General features: G+C 40.4%; 1 long non-coding RNA gene across 1 annotated transcript; it reads left to right on the top strand.

The window, feature by feature from the left end:
• Positions 1-3,725: 3,725 nt before the first annotated feature.
• Positions 3,726-7,142, top strand: LOC307174644. The gene is made up of 3 exons (XR_013824017.1): positions 3,726-3,771; positions 3,851-4,195; positions 6,912-7,142. It is a non-coding gene; the product is annotated as an uncharacterized lncRNA (long non-coding RNA).
• Positions 7,143-14,134: the final 6,992 nt, after the last annotated feature.

The raw sequence follows: 14,134 nt of genomic DNA on the forward strand, positions 1-14,134 counted from the left end.
GGGTTTCCCAGTCCAAAACCTGGACTGAAGCTCAGAGTTACTGCAGAGAACATCACACAGACCTCGTCAGTATCAGGAATGAGACTGAAAACCAGAAGATCCAGTTTTTATTCCATAATAATTATTATTATTATTATTATAATAATTATAATTTTTGGATTGGACTGTACAGAACCAGACTTTGGTCAGATCAGAGCAACTCTTCGTTCAGTAACTGGACGACAGGGCAGCCAGATACTGCAGGATCCTGCACTGTAGTCTCATTTAGTGACTCTGGGAAATGGGCAGATGAAAACTGCAATTATGTATTTCCTTTCATTTGCTACAGCGGTGAGTAGAAATCTGTCCTAATGGCCAATACTGTCAAAAAATGTTAAAGGGTTAGTTCACCCAAAAATGAAAATTCTGTCAGTAATTACTCACCCTCATGTTGTTCCAACCCCGTAAGACCTTCGTTCATCTTCGGAACATAAATTAAGATATTTTTGATTAAATCTGAGAGCTGGACCACTTCTCCATAGGCTGCTAGGTGACCGAAACTTGCTGGCCCAGAAAAGTTATTAAAGAGATCGTTAATATAGTCCAAGTGACTACAGTGGCTTAATCTTAAGTATATCAAGCGACGAGAATATTTTTTGTGCGCAAAAACAAACAAAAATAACGACTTTATTCCACTATTCATTTCCTTCTCTCTGGGCCTCTAGTTGGTTCACGTAGTGTTTTTGCGCTGCGCGTCTGTGTTACACGTCACCACGTAGGCTCACAATTGGCCGAAGCTGGTCATGTGTGTGATGCGTCTGACGTGCAACACAGACGCGCAGCGCAAAAACACTACGAGGCCCAGAGAGAAGGAAATTAATAGTGGAATAAAGTCGTTATTTTTGTTTGTTTTTGCGACGATGTGGTGGAGCTGTAGGGTAGAGCTTAGATTCTCTGCCCAAGCCGGAACTTGACTAGCCTGGTTCTACCAGACTCTCGTACATTTCATTTGTACAGAGAGTCTGGCCTCTCTCCATTGACAAGCGTTAACTTCCTTGTAGGCGGGTATTCTTTTAAAACTATTGGATCTGCCCAGAGTCACTCTGGATCTGCCATAACCAATCGCTAACCTTTGGTCGTGACGTAACCCTACAACTCAAACTAACACACGACATCAACGTCAACGTTCTCAGCCACTCCCTCTGTTCGCTGATTGGGCCGCCAAAAATTTGGCCGGAGAAAACCAAAGAATACTCCACAATCCCAGACGTAGTACTGAATGGAAATAAAATTGAGCGTAAGTATGCAGGAGGGCGGAGCCAGGCTAGAACTTGGGCCGATATTTCCCGCCACTATTGCTGGACCGGGCCCTTGATCAAGCATTTGTGTTACAAAATGCAACACGTCACGTGTCATGAGCAGCGTCTCCTCCGCTCGCACGCATCACACCGGGGCCCGGGATAATAGGCTTTAAAAATATTTATTTTGTTTAAAAAATATTTATATTCTAAAACCTTGTTGAATTATATTAGAGAAGTAGCCTAGGCCTACTCCTCCTAGACCATCCAAAGTTCATTCTTGTTAATTTTCTCTGTTCATCATTGTTCACGCTTTTTTTTTATTTATTTTTTACGTTTCTTCATTTGGATCCATTTGCGATCCATTCCATTCTCAATAAACAAACAACGCAGTTTACATGCTTCATCCTTGTTGCATTATTCATTTAGATAATAGGCCTAATTAATAAATGCATGCACAATTATCCGTGAACTTGATAAATGTTGCAGATATGTTTTACTATGCACTAACAAATGCCTCAACTTATGTGTGCAAAATTCAGAAGTAAATGAATGTGCAGCAACACTGTTTATTAATAAATAAACGCCTGTCACCTGATTTACAAATGCACATCTTGCTTGTGGCACGCACACATATTAGGCTATGTAGGCTACATATTACAAAATAACGAGATATTATGTTGAAATAACATTATTAATAATAAATCTTTAAGAATATTTGATTGAATGCTGAATGTTGTGCTTGTTCACTTTGATAAAATTAATACTTTAATTGTGATAATTAAAATAATTGAATTTTAAATATTAAGTGGCCTATGTTTGCTCATTTATTAATCGTATTTATATATAATATATCTAGCACCCCCTCAGCACCTGTGTTAAAAAATGTATCTGGTGCCACCCCTGGTTATAACGGCCCACGTATTAAAAAAATGGTCGGGTTTAAATCGGGCTCGGGCTCATAATTACAATTAATGTGTCGGGCCGGGCTCGGACACAACTTGCACGGGCTCGGGTTGGGTCGGGCTTGATTTTTTTGGGCCTGATCTAAGCTCTAGTGTAGGTGGTGCATGGTGTAGGCGTAGCCGGCATCCCGATGTGGAAGCTGGACGTCGACCTCCGAAGGCTGACCAGGATAAACGAGGGAGTCCAGCGGAGCTTCCGGTCAGACTAGCCGTGGAGGCGATGAGCCGAGGCGAGGGTGACAGACTGACAGGCCGAGGTGGAGATATGTGCCTGGAGGCCCGAGATGAAGCCAGGGGCTCGGCCTCACGCCAAGCTGGTGGAGGGGAAGCCCGTGGCGCAGAGGATGAGCTGCACGGAGTGAGCGGCGGAAGCAGAGCCGAGGAGCTGGACCACACCAGTGGTGCCGACGGATCCAGGGGGCTGGCCGTGACCAGCGATGAAGACGGGACTAGGAGGTCAGGCAGGGATACAGGCTGCATGTATCTGGACGGGACCGGCGAAGATGAAGACTCGAGGGTGGGGACTTGGGTGGGAATAGGATCCACGGACCACAGGTCTATAAGGTCCAGGTCCGCTCCTGGCTCTGAGGTGGACTGACCTGCCTGCGTCATCACCTGGGCCTTGATGTTCTCCGTGGGCGCCTCAGGCTCGCTGGCTGTGAGGGTGATGTTTCCGTTCCCGAGCCCCCAGGCCAGGTATCCAAGCCACCTACGGTTTTCAAGCAGGAGAAGGAGTTCACAGTGCTGGTGAGTCCATTCTTCTTTTTCTCGTTTTGAGAGGTCGGTTCTTCTGTAACGGTGTTGGTGGTCGTTGAAGGCACAAGACGAAGATGAAGGTACAACAGTGTTTATTTAAACTAATACAGGCACAACCACAACTAACACAAACAAGAACCAAAGGACTGAACAGAACAGGGAGTATATACACAGAAGGAAACTAACTAGACAGGTGTAGAAGGTAAATTAATTAGGGACAAACGAGCAGAGGTGCAGACAATCCATGACATGGTGATGACGTGGTGGTGACAATATACATATATATTTTTTTAATTACATTTGGAAAGACCTCCACAATAAAACCATTTTAATAGTTTCATGATATAATGGTGATTGTAAAGAATAATCAATGTATTTCTCTGTTTATTTTAAATTTACAGGAACCTGCACACAATCTTCATGCACCCATCAATATCACTTTGTAAATGAATCCAAGACCTGGACTGAAGCTCAGAAACACTGCAGACATAAATACACTGATCTGGCCACCATTGATAACATGGAGGAAATGAACGGGCTCTATAAAACAGTACTTAGGACTTACTATGGCAAAGCTTGGATTGGTCTCTATGATGATCTGAACAGCTGGAAAAGGTCTCTGGATAATGCAACATTAGGGGGATTTAAAAGCTGGTATGTCCAGCAACCGGTGAACTCAGGTGGACAGAGTCTGTGTGTGTTCATGTCATATTATTGGGGAGTATGGCGTGAAATCTCTTGTGACTCTACACTTCCATTTGTTTGCTATGATGGTGAGAACTTCTGTTGACTTTTTAGAACAATATATTTATGATACCATGGATATATCACATACACATATATTCCCCACAGGAAGAGTGAATGCTAGTACAAGTTACGTGTTTGTTTACCAGTACACAAACTGGACTGAAGCTCAGCGTTACTGCAGAGAACATCACACAGACCTCGTCAGTATCAGGAATGAGACTGAAAACATCAAACTTCAGTCTGTATTTCAGTATTATTCCTCTTTTTGGATTGGACTGTACAGAACCAGATCTTGGTCAGATCAGAGCAACTCTTCATTCAGTAACTGGAGGACAGGACAGCCAGATAATGCTGGAAACAGTGAATACTGCACTGCAGTGTCATTTAGTGACTCTGGGAACTGGACAGATGAAAACTGCAATACTGCATTACCTTTCATTTGCTACAGTGGTGAGTATTACGTGCACCTCTGTTAAGAAATGCACAAGGTTGACTTTTAAGTGTACATTACTCTCTGGCAGACAGACTTGAATTGATTTAGAAATTATTTAGAAATCATTGCCAGGTTTTTTTTTTTTTTTTTTTTTTTTACAAACACTTTACAAAAAGATTCCATTTGTTAACATTAGTTAACTACATTAGTAAACATGAACTAACTATGAAAAATACTTCTAAAGCATTTATTAATCTTAGTTAATGTTAATTTCAACATTTATTAAAAAAATATATTTTTTAATGAACCTGAGCTAGCATTAATGTATTGATCTATGTTAACGTTAGTTACATATAGTGATGTGACTAACATTAACAAAGATCAATACATTGATGTTAAAGGAGAACTCCGGTCAATTTTAACATTGAGCTCATTTTTTTGTAAATTTGGAGTGCTGTCAATACAGATGTGGCGAAGCGGTGTTCACTCATGCAGTTCTAATTAACCTATTTTCGACTACGCCACCTGGGGAATTTCACCCCAGGAATCTAACGGTACCTCTAATGTAGAAGGCACGCACAGGTCCTAATCACTTTGAGTCAGAGACACAGATGAATTGCAAGAAAGATGTACATTTTATTAATCATTAAAAGACATTTGTCATTAAAAGGTGTTGACCAGCAATCACTTCAATTTGCTAAATTCTAATGTTGGCGGTGGAGGGACCTGGGCACACCCAGGAGGCAGTCTCAGGATATCACCTTTTTGGAAATTACTCTACTCAGTGCACACACACACCAGCACAGCACACTCAGCGACTCATGTCAGAGAAGACCACGACACACAGTGAGGACACCACCACCTAATTGTCACTTGTCTGCCCCCGGGTGCCCAGGACCTACCAAAAAGCAAAAGAAAAGAGACATTAACCAGTGATATGCAAACAAAATAATTGTAAACAAAATAATATATAAACAAAATAATATATCAACTTGGTTTACAATTTCAGGAGGGGACCAGCTCCCTGGTCCCGACCCGATCGTCACAAATCAAAACCCCAAAAAAACACAGAAAACTCTGTAAACAAAAGATCACAATTTCAACAGCATAAATCAACCAAAAATAATATATAAATTCACCAACACAATAATTGAGTCGGAAACAAATACAAATTAAGAAAACCACTCACTCCTTAACATAAATCAAAATAATAAACAAAAAGAAAACAAAATAAACTCAAAACATACCACGGTTATAAAGTCACCATCAGTGGAAATGGTTCACTTGAAACGATTCACTTGATGCAGTTCACCGAAACGATTCACTTGATGCGGTTCACCGAAACGGTTCACTTGATGCGGTTCACACAGAATGGGTTACTTGAGATGGTTCTCAAATAAAAACAGTTCGCTCGGATGATTCGCTGAAAACGATTCACTTAGAACCATTCACTTGGCGTGAAACAGAACAAAACAAACAGCACAAAACAGAACAGCAGCTAGTAAGGCACAGCGCAAACAGGCTCCACCATGAAGCACCAGGCAGATAACTCTCGTTCAGAATGGCGATATTGTCCTTATCGCATGCCTAAAAACAAAACAGAGGATGTTACACAGAGTTCTTCCCCCTCGGCTTCACGCGCTAACAGTAACTCTATACTCACAACTGAGCACGCTGTCCCGGGATCAATATGCGATGAATAGGGCCGAATGCCTCCGACAACGCTCACCGGCGCAGACAGAGCTTACACTACAGTAACAGTGGGCATACGAATTAATCAGACTAATCGCTCAGTCAAACAACTCATAGAAACGTGGTTTACAAAACGCAGAACAACGACAAAAATCGGTGTTGCCTACACCGTGTTATCCTCTTTTTAAAATTTGCACCCTGTTGACTTCAATGGGGCAAGTTTTAAACCTGATTTTAGCCTCTTAACATCCTTGATGTGTCATTACAAGTGCACAGCCAATGTGAGTGATTCCTTCGGAGTGAACGCGGGTCAATCTGACTGCAGTAGATGTGAAAGATATTAATAAAAATGATGTTATTTCAGCCAGCGCACATACCTGTATCTACATCCTGTTTTCAGTCGAAGTCCATAGTAATCGATTGTCGAGTTCACTCGCATAGGTTTAGTTACCTATGATCACGCGCATGAACTCGACAATCGATTACTATGGACTTCGACTGAAAACAGGATGTAAATACAGGTATGTGCGCTGGCTGAAATAACAATTTTTATTCATATCTTTCACATCTACTGCAGTCAGATTCACCGTGTTCACTCTGAAGGAATCACTCACATTGGCTGGGCACTTGTAATGACACATCAAGGATGTTAAGAGGCTAAAAGCAGGTTTAAAACTTGCCCCATTGAAGTCAACAGGGTGCAAATTTTAAAAAGAGGATAACACGGTGTAGGCAACACCGATTTTTGTCGTTGTTCTCTGTATTGACAGCACAAATAAATGAGCTCAATGTTAAAATTGACCGGAGTTCTCCTTTAACAAATGTTACTTAATGCAAATATGACATAACTAATGGCACTTTATTGTAAAGTGTTACCAAAGTATGTAAAAATATATATGTGGATCCTCTTATTTAGTCTACAAACATTCTACAAAAGTTCATTAATTCCAAATCCAAAATGTCCTTACAAGTAATCTTTATGATGCACTTAATGTAACTTTTTAACTTTTACCCTTACCCTTTTTTCCCCCACCTTGCCAGCATTTGCATCATCCCATCAGTATCATTTTGTGAATGAGTCTAAGACCTGGACTGAAGCTCAGAGACACTGCAGACAGAATTACACTGATCTGGCCACCATTGATAACATGGAGGAAATGAACAGTCTGATTAACACAGTTAATGGGAGTTACACTGGTTCAGCCTGGATTGGACTGTATGATGATGTGAACAGCTGGAGATGGTCATTGGAAAACAATGATTTCTATCAGGAAGGAGAGAGAGATTTCAGAAACTGGTATCATGAACCAAACAACTATGATGGGAACGAACTGTGTGTTTCCATAGATCCTAATGGAAACTGGTTTGATTCATCATGTGGCAATTTTTTTACATTTGTTTGCTATAATGGTAAGACATTTCATTTATATTCTAAATATTTTGTATATATACATAAATCCCTCCCATCGCTTTACTATAAGGGTGCAGTAATATGCAATAATTCATTCTTAACTATTGCACAATTAATCTTGAGTTATGTATGATTTGCTATTAATAAAATGTGTCATCACAGATGAATTACTTCAGTTGGGTTCTTGACTCAGTTTTAAAGAACCCTTTATGCCAAAAAGTTTTATAATATATGAAGACAGACAGAACCATAGAACCTTTTCTTGTAGGGTTGTATAAACATCTAGTATTACCTCATAGTGTAAATGAATGTGTCATTTACCACAATGGTTCGAAGCCATGTATTTCAACCTCCAGCCGTCTGTATTAATTAATTATTAGCTAATGATTTGCAAAGATATCATTCTGTTCCGACTTTACTTGTTGAGGCACATGAATATTAACCCATTACATAATATGTCATTATGGTTATAGGTTTTGGTGGTGCCTGACAGGCTAGACACCCACTCTATTTGAGGTCTGTGGGACAGTTGCATAGTGAATGTAATGTCAGAGAATGTGTCTGAAGGATGGGTAAATTAGGCTGCACACAAATATCAGTGCACTAGAATCTTAACTACTTCAGCTGTTATTAAAATAGCAGTGCCCTGCCGCATGTTCTCAGTGTCTCGCCTTTAAATCCTAGACCTCAAGCTTCAACTAGAAATTTTCTTGTGCCACAATGGGTCGAAGTCATATATTTCAACTTCCAGCTACCTGCAACTGACTCGTTGCTGATGCGGCAATCATTAATGAATGGCTTCGCTCTTAGTGAGTCTTAACACAAGATCATCTGTGCATTAGTCAAGCATGAATTAATGCATATTAGTGCACCTGTATTGTAAAGTGTTAACATCCAAGTGGTAGGTGAGACAGATTTGAAATATGAGTTGTTTTGCTTATACTGTGTGCACCCGTACTCTCTCATATTAAGCTATCTAAATCATGAAAGGAACAGCTGATTTTTTGTTTTATACTAAATCATAGTATCTGGTAAGGTTTTGGAGATTTATTGGAGGAAACAAAGTATGACATGGAATCATCAGATCTAATTATCAGCTGTGTAAAAAAAGCAGAAACTGATGCTAAACTGGTTCATAAAATACTATTCATGTTTGTTCTGTTCTTTATATCTCTAATATTGCATCTATAAATTTGATAGATTAACAAATCAAATGCCAGATTTATAAGCTATTCATTTAGTTATGTTTTACAGTAGGTAAAGAAAACTCTTCTGAGAACTATATCTGGGTATCTGAGGAAAGGACCTGGGCTGGAGCTCAGAGCTACTGCAGAGAGAAATACACAGACCTGGCCAGTGTGAGAGATGAGACAGAGCGTCAACAGATACTGAATGTTACACGTTATTACTATAATGATGTTTATTTTTATGGTTATACTGTATGGATTGGTCTGCACAGAAACAGACTGTGGTCAGATCAGAGCAACTCTTCCTTCACATATTGGCTGCCATATACTCCAGCTGTTGATGCACAACCAGATAATGGTGCAAATGTCCTAGGACAGCAGAGAGCTCAACACTGCACAGCTGTGTCTTTAAAATACTTTGGTCAGTGGACAGATGAAAGATGCTTTGCCAGTTTTCCTTTCTTTTGTTACAGTGGTAAGCTATTATACCTTATTTAATGAAATAAATAAATAAACATCAAGTTACACACAAAACAAGCAAATTGTAATTTCAATATCCTTTTTATGCTTCGTCTTCTGTTTGCTTTCTGGTGACCGTGATGATCATCATATTGACCCACCATTTCAGATGAGTATGGTAGGTTTGTGTAAAGTTATCAATCCAAAATGAACATTATTCAAAGTATTACCTTAATACATTCAAATTATTATCTTGATAAAAAATATTTTCTATTTTCACAGTACTGACCCATTTTGTTTTGCTTTGTTTTTCCTGAACAGTAATGGGACTGAGAGTGACACTAACAAGTGCAGAATATTTATCAAAGTCTCAGATTGAAGAGCTAGTAATTATACAGGTAACAAATCTAATAAAAAACATTGTTACAATGTGAAAAATATCATGAAAGTTTAATTAAATAACACCATGTTAAATAGCTCAAAATATCTTACAAAACTAATTTTCAGCTCCAGGAAGAATTTCTGAGACTGGGGCTTCCCAACAACTTCACCATGCATTTGAGGAACTATCGTAAAACCAGTCCATGAGATCCCGAGGACAGTGTTCCTCACACAAAGAAAATGGTTTTAAGGTTCTTTTTTTCCCCTTCAAACAATCAATCCACTGTTTACACATTTTGCAATTCTTATAATAAATCTGTCTTTAAATCCAAGCCATAAGTTAAACACTTTTAACAAATATATACAGCTCTTGGTTAGAAACAATCCAAATACAATTCATCCTTTTTGTGTTTTTTTTCTTTTATATTTTCTTTCAGAAATAGAAATGATGCTGTAATGTGCTTTTTTTATTTGTTGTATAATTATGTATAATCTAATAAATAATGTTTTAAAAAAAAGAAAAGTTACAGTTATTGTAGATTGCTCAGTATGAGTACAGTATGTGTCATGTCTGCATGTTTAAACTCACAGCAAACGTCATAAGCTTGATTTGGCTGTTTGACTACATGGACTCTGATGTCACCAGCTGAACATACACAAACATTTAAAAAAAATAAAACTGCATGAAATATTAAGACTTATTTTCAGAGTGTAACAATGCATGCAGGGAAGCTGAAGACAGAAGACTCAGGTTCTCACAAAACACTAATAAGTTTAATTCTTACTAAAAAAACAAGCAAACAGTGCAAACACATCTGAACATAACAGATACTGGACAAAGAGTGAAGGCAAGGTTGAAGTTTAAATAAACTGAAACGAGCTAATAAATGACACACAGCTGAAACCAATGAACTAATAATGACGGTAACCATGGAAACTGAACAAAGGCGGGAAGCTGAACAAAGGAACATGTGAAACTCAAATATGAACAAAATGGAAACCGATCAAAAATAAACATAACCCTGACAGTAGTCCCCCTCCTCAAAAGGCGCATCCTCGCGCCATACACAGACAGTCCAACTGAGGAGGGAGGGAGGTGAGCAAAAGAATACCCAAGGGGTGGGAGGGTGTTGCGCCCTGGAGGCTGACAATGGGCGGTTTAGGGTGAATAAGCAGCCACCAGGGCGGCGCCGGCAGCTCAGGGGACCAGGGTTGAGCGTCTCTGGGACAGCCTCCATGGACGAGTAGCCCCCCCCCCAAAATTTTCTTGGGTAGAGTTTTGAATTCGGGAGCTGGCTCGTGGGCTGAGGCGGGCTCAGGGACCGACGGCAAATTCTCAAGCACGGTGGTGGCCATCTTGGCCGAAGTCTCTGGCTCAGGCATGGCGGCGGACGTCTTGGCCGCAAAATCTGGCTCAGGCATGGCGGCGGCCATCTTTGCTGAGGCCGATGTGTGTGCAGCCCATACACACATGGCCGTGGCCACAATAGTCACTGCTTCATTCACCAGAGCTAACTCAAAGAAACGAACAGTCTCTGGGGTTTCTCTCATGAGAACGGGCTTAGGCGTGGCGGCGGCCTCGACGGCCTAGACTCTAGAACGGCGGCCATGGTGGGACGAGGCTCTGGAACGGCGCCCATGTTGGGACGAGGCTCTGGTAGAGGATCATGTATTACCGTGAACCAGGGTGACTGAATGGTGCTGACCATGTACGGTGAGCCACACCATCTCAACACAGAGAAAAGATACCATTCAAGGGACATGTTGGGATTTCCCACTAATGTCCCAGTCCCATAATGTCCCATAACCCAGTCCCAGTGTGTCTAACCCACTCTAAAGTAAGTCCATCAGCTGCTGAACCTTTAACACGGTTTGATGGCTGTACACTAGGAACTCCTCTAGGTAGGAGTCAATCTTACGGCCATTTTGATAAATGGAGCACAAGATCTCGCCTGCTTCGTCTATTTTGAATGGTGCTGTTGTTGGATTTGGAGATACTGTAACCACTGTAAATGGCAGTACTATGAGATCCATCTTTCGGTTGAGGTCCAGTCTTCTGTAACGATGCATGCAGGGAAGCTGAAGATAGAAGACTCAGGTTCTCACAAAACACTAAGAAGTTTAATTCTTACTAAAAAAGCAAGCAAACTGGCAGTGCAAACACATCTCAACATAACAGAGACTAGAGTTAGTACATAGTGTGATAGAAATATTTTATGTAATGGGTATTTTCAACATTAAATGTACAGAGAAACGCAGACTAAGGATGCTCAGGTCAAAGGCCATATATACTTAACCAAAAAGTGCTTAACACAGTAGAACTAACAGTAATATGACTAGCTCAGATCATTACAAACCAATCACCAGAACAAATCACAGTGAAGAGGACTTGAGTGACGTTGATTTTTACTCAACTGTATGATATAAATGTGCATGTATCTTTCTATTCAGGAGACTCACTTGGTTGCTGTGACCAGTGATCTCCTGGCAGTGAATAAAACATTTCTACAAAGAGCAACTTGGGAGTCGTGTCAGGTATATGCTGCGCAGCTGAGAAACAGATTCTACGCTCAAAAGAAAACAGCAGAACATCAAAGTGTGATTAAGGTAGTAATAGAAGAACTAAACATTCTACGCTTAAAAGAAAACAGAAGAACATCAAAGTGTGATTGAGGTAGTGATAGTAGCTTCATCGACGGGACGCCGTCACCTTACTTCAGGGAAGTATTGTATTGTATTGTATTTTTAACAACTGCAAGTTGTTTAAATTGTCCATGGTAAAGAAGTCAGATTAAGTAGGTTGTATTCATATTAAGAATTTCCACGACAACATAGTTTAAAACACCTAATATAAAGTGGGACTGAACATTTTTATTTATACAGAGTAGAAATGTGGTACATGTAAACTGAAAATTCACAGTTGCTCTTTCATTTGTACATATTATATTACAGTATGTCTTCCCCTAACACCACACATTCTTACATATCTTCCTATTGCTCTTCCACGACAAGCAACTGTGTATTTTTTTAAATATATGTAATAGATTTCTACAAAAATAAACTGCTGTTGCTTTTTAGGGTTTTAGATGTTCCTGCATGTTCAAAAATGCCAATGATTGTGCTGGGCAAACTCCATATAGCCTACTGTATGCTTCCAAACTTGATTGGTTGATTGGTTAGATTGTGATTCCTATTTCACAACAATGGCAGACCATTTGTCAATTCAGCAGACATTACAAATATTCCATGTCAGGTATTTATGGAATATACATGCATGTCTGACTGATTTTGATAACTAAATGGATCATTTTGCATGTGGAGGCTCACACGATAAAAGAATGTTTAGAAGTTGTGAAGAGTTTGACAGTTTTACTGAGAATCAACTCATCAGTTTTGATCAACAAGCTGTGTGCATTTAGATGTTGTGCAAATTGTAGAATCTGATGTGAACAAGAAACTAATTGTTCAGAGACCTGAACTTGTTGTTTTGAGAGAAAAAAAGTCTTATTCGAGAATTGAGCCAAAGTGATTGAGAAAAGCTGTAATAGATTAGTAGAACAGCTGAAAAATGAAATAAAAGAGCTGGATCTAATCGCTGGCAGTAGCTTTTATTAAACAAACTCAAAAACAAAACTCTTAGGATACTACAGACATTTTTCAGGAAAATCACGATTCACGATTCTTTTTCATGTTGGTTTTACTATTTTGCAAGTGTGTTAGCATTACAGCCAAACTAATGTCCCTATTTTAAAAACAAAGCCTTACAAGGTAACAAAATATAAAATAAAAAAGAATGGCAGACGTTTAGGCCAAAGTGGCAAAGCTAAAAATCTTTGTTATTATTTTCTTTCTTATTAAAAGATAAGAACAAAGATACACATTATATATAATATACAAATGAAATAAACAGTGCTTTAGGTTTCTTTTAAGAAAGAAATTAAATGTAAAAATAAACACTACATAGACTTCACTGTATAAATTATACATTGATACTTATTAAAGCTACTATTAAAGTTCTCAGAGAAGTTAATGATTTTCTCTTCATTAAGCGAACCAGCACGGACAAGGACACCGGAACGGACACCGGTAAGTACACAGACACCGGAACGGACACTGGCACGGACACGGACACCGGCACGTTCATTGGCACGGACACCGGAACGGACACCGGCACGTTCATTGGCACGGACACCGGAACGGACACCGGCACGAACACGGACAAAGGCACGGACAACGGAACAGAGACTGGCACGAACAGGGCACCGACACCGGCACGGACACGTAGACAGACACCGGAACGGACACCGGCACGGACACTGGCAAGTACACGGACACCAGCATAGGCACAGGTATAGACACCAGCACGGGCACGGATATGGATACGGGCACTGGAACGGGCACAGAGACGGACACTGAGACGGACACTGGCACGGACACGGCACAGGCACGGACACCAGCATGGACACTGGCATGGACACGGAGACGAACACGGAGACGAACACGGACACCGGCACGGCACAGGCAAGGACACTGACACCAGAACGGACAGCGGCACGGACACCGCGGCACGGCACGGCATGGACAGAGGTACGGACACCGGCATGGATACAGGCACGGACACCGGCATGAACCAGCACGGACACCGGCATGGACACAGGCACGGACAGCGGCTAAAAATCAAAGTTAAAAATCTTTGTCCTTATTTTCTTTGTTATTAAAAGATAAGAACAAAGATACACCTTACATACACAACATATAATATACAAATTAAATAAACAGTTTATTCTGTTGTGCACCGGCGCGGACACCGGCACGTTCATTGGCAC

Source organism: Squalius cephalus (genome assembly GCF_949319135.1).
Source record: "Squalius cephalus genome assembly, chromosome: 17".
Lineage (NCBI taxonomy): Eukaryota > Metazoa > Chordata > Actinopteri > Cypriniformes > Leuciscidae > Squalius > Squalius cephalus.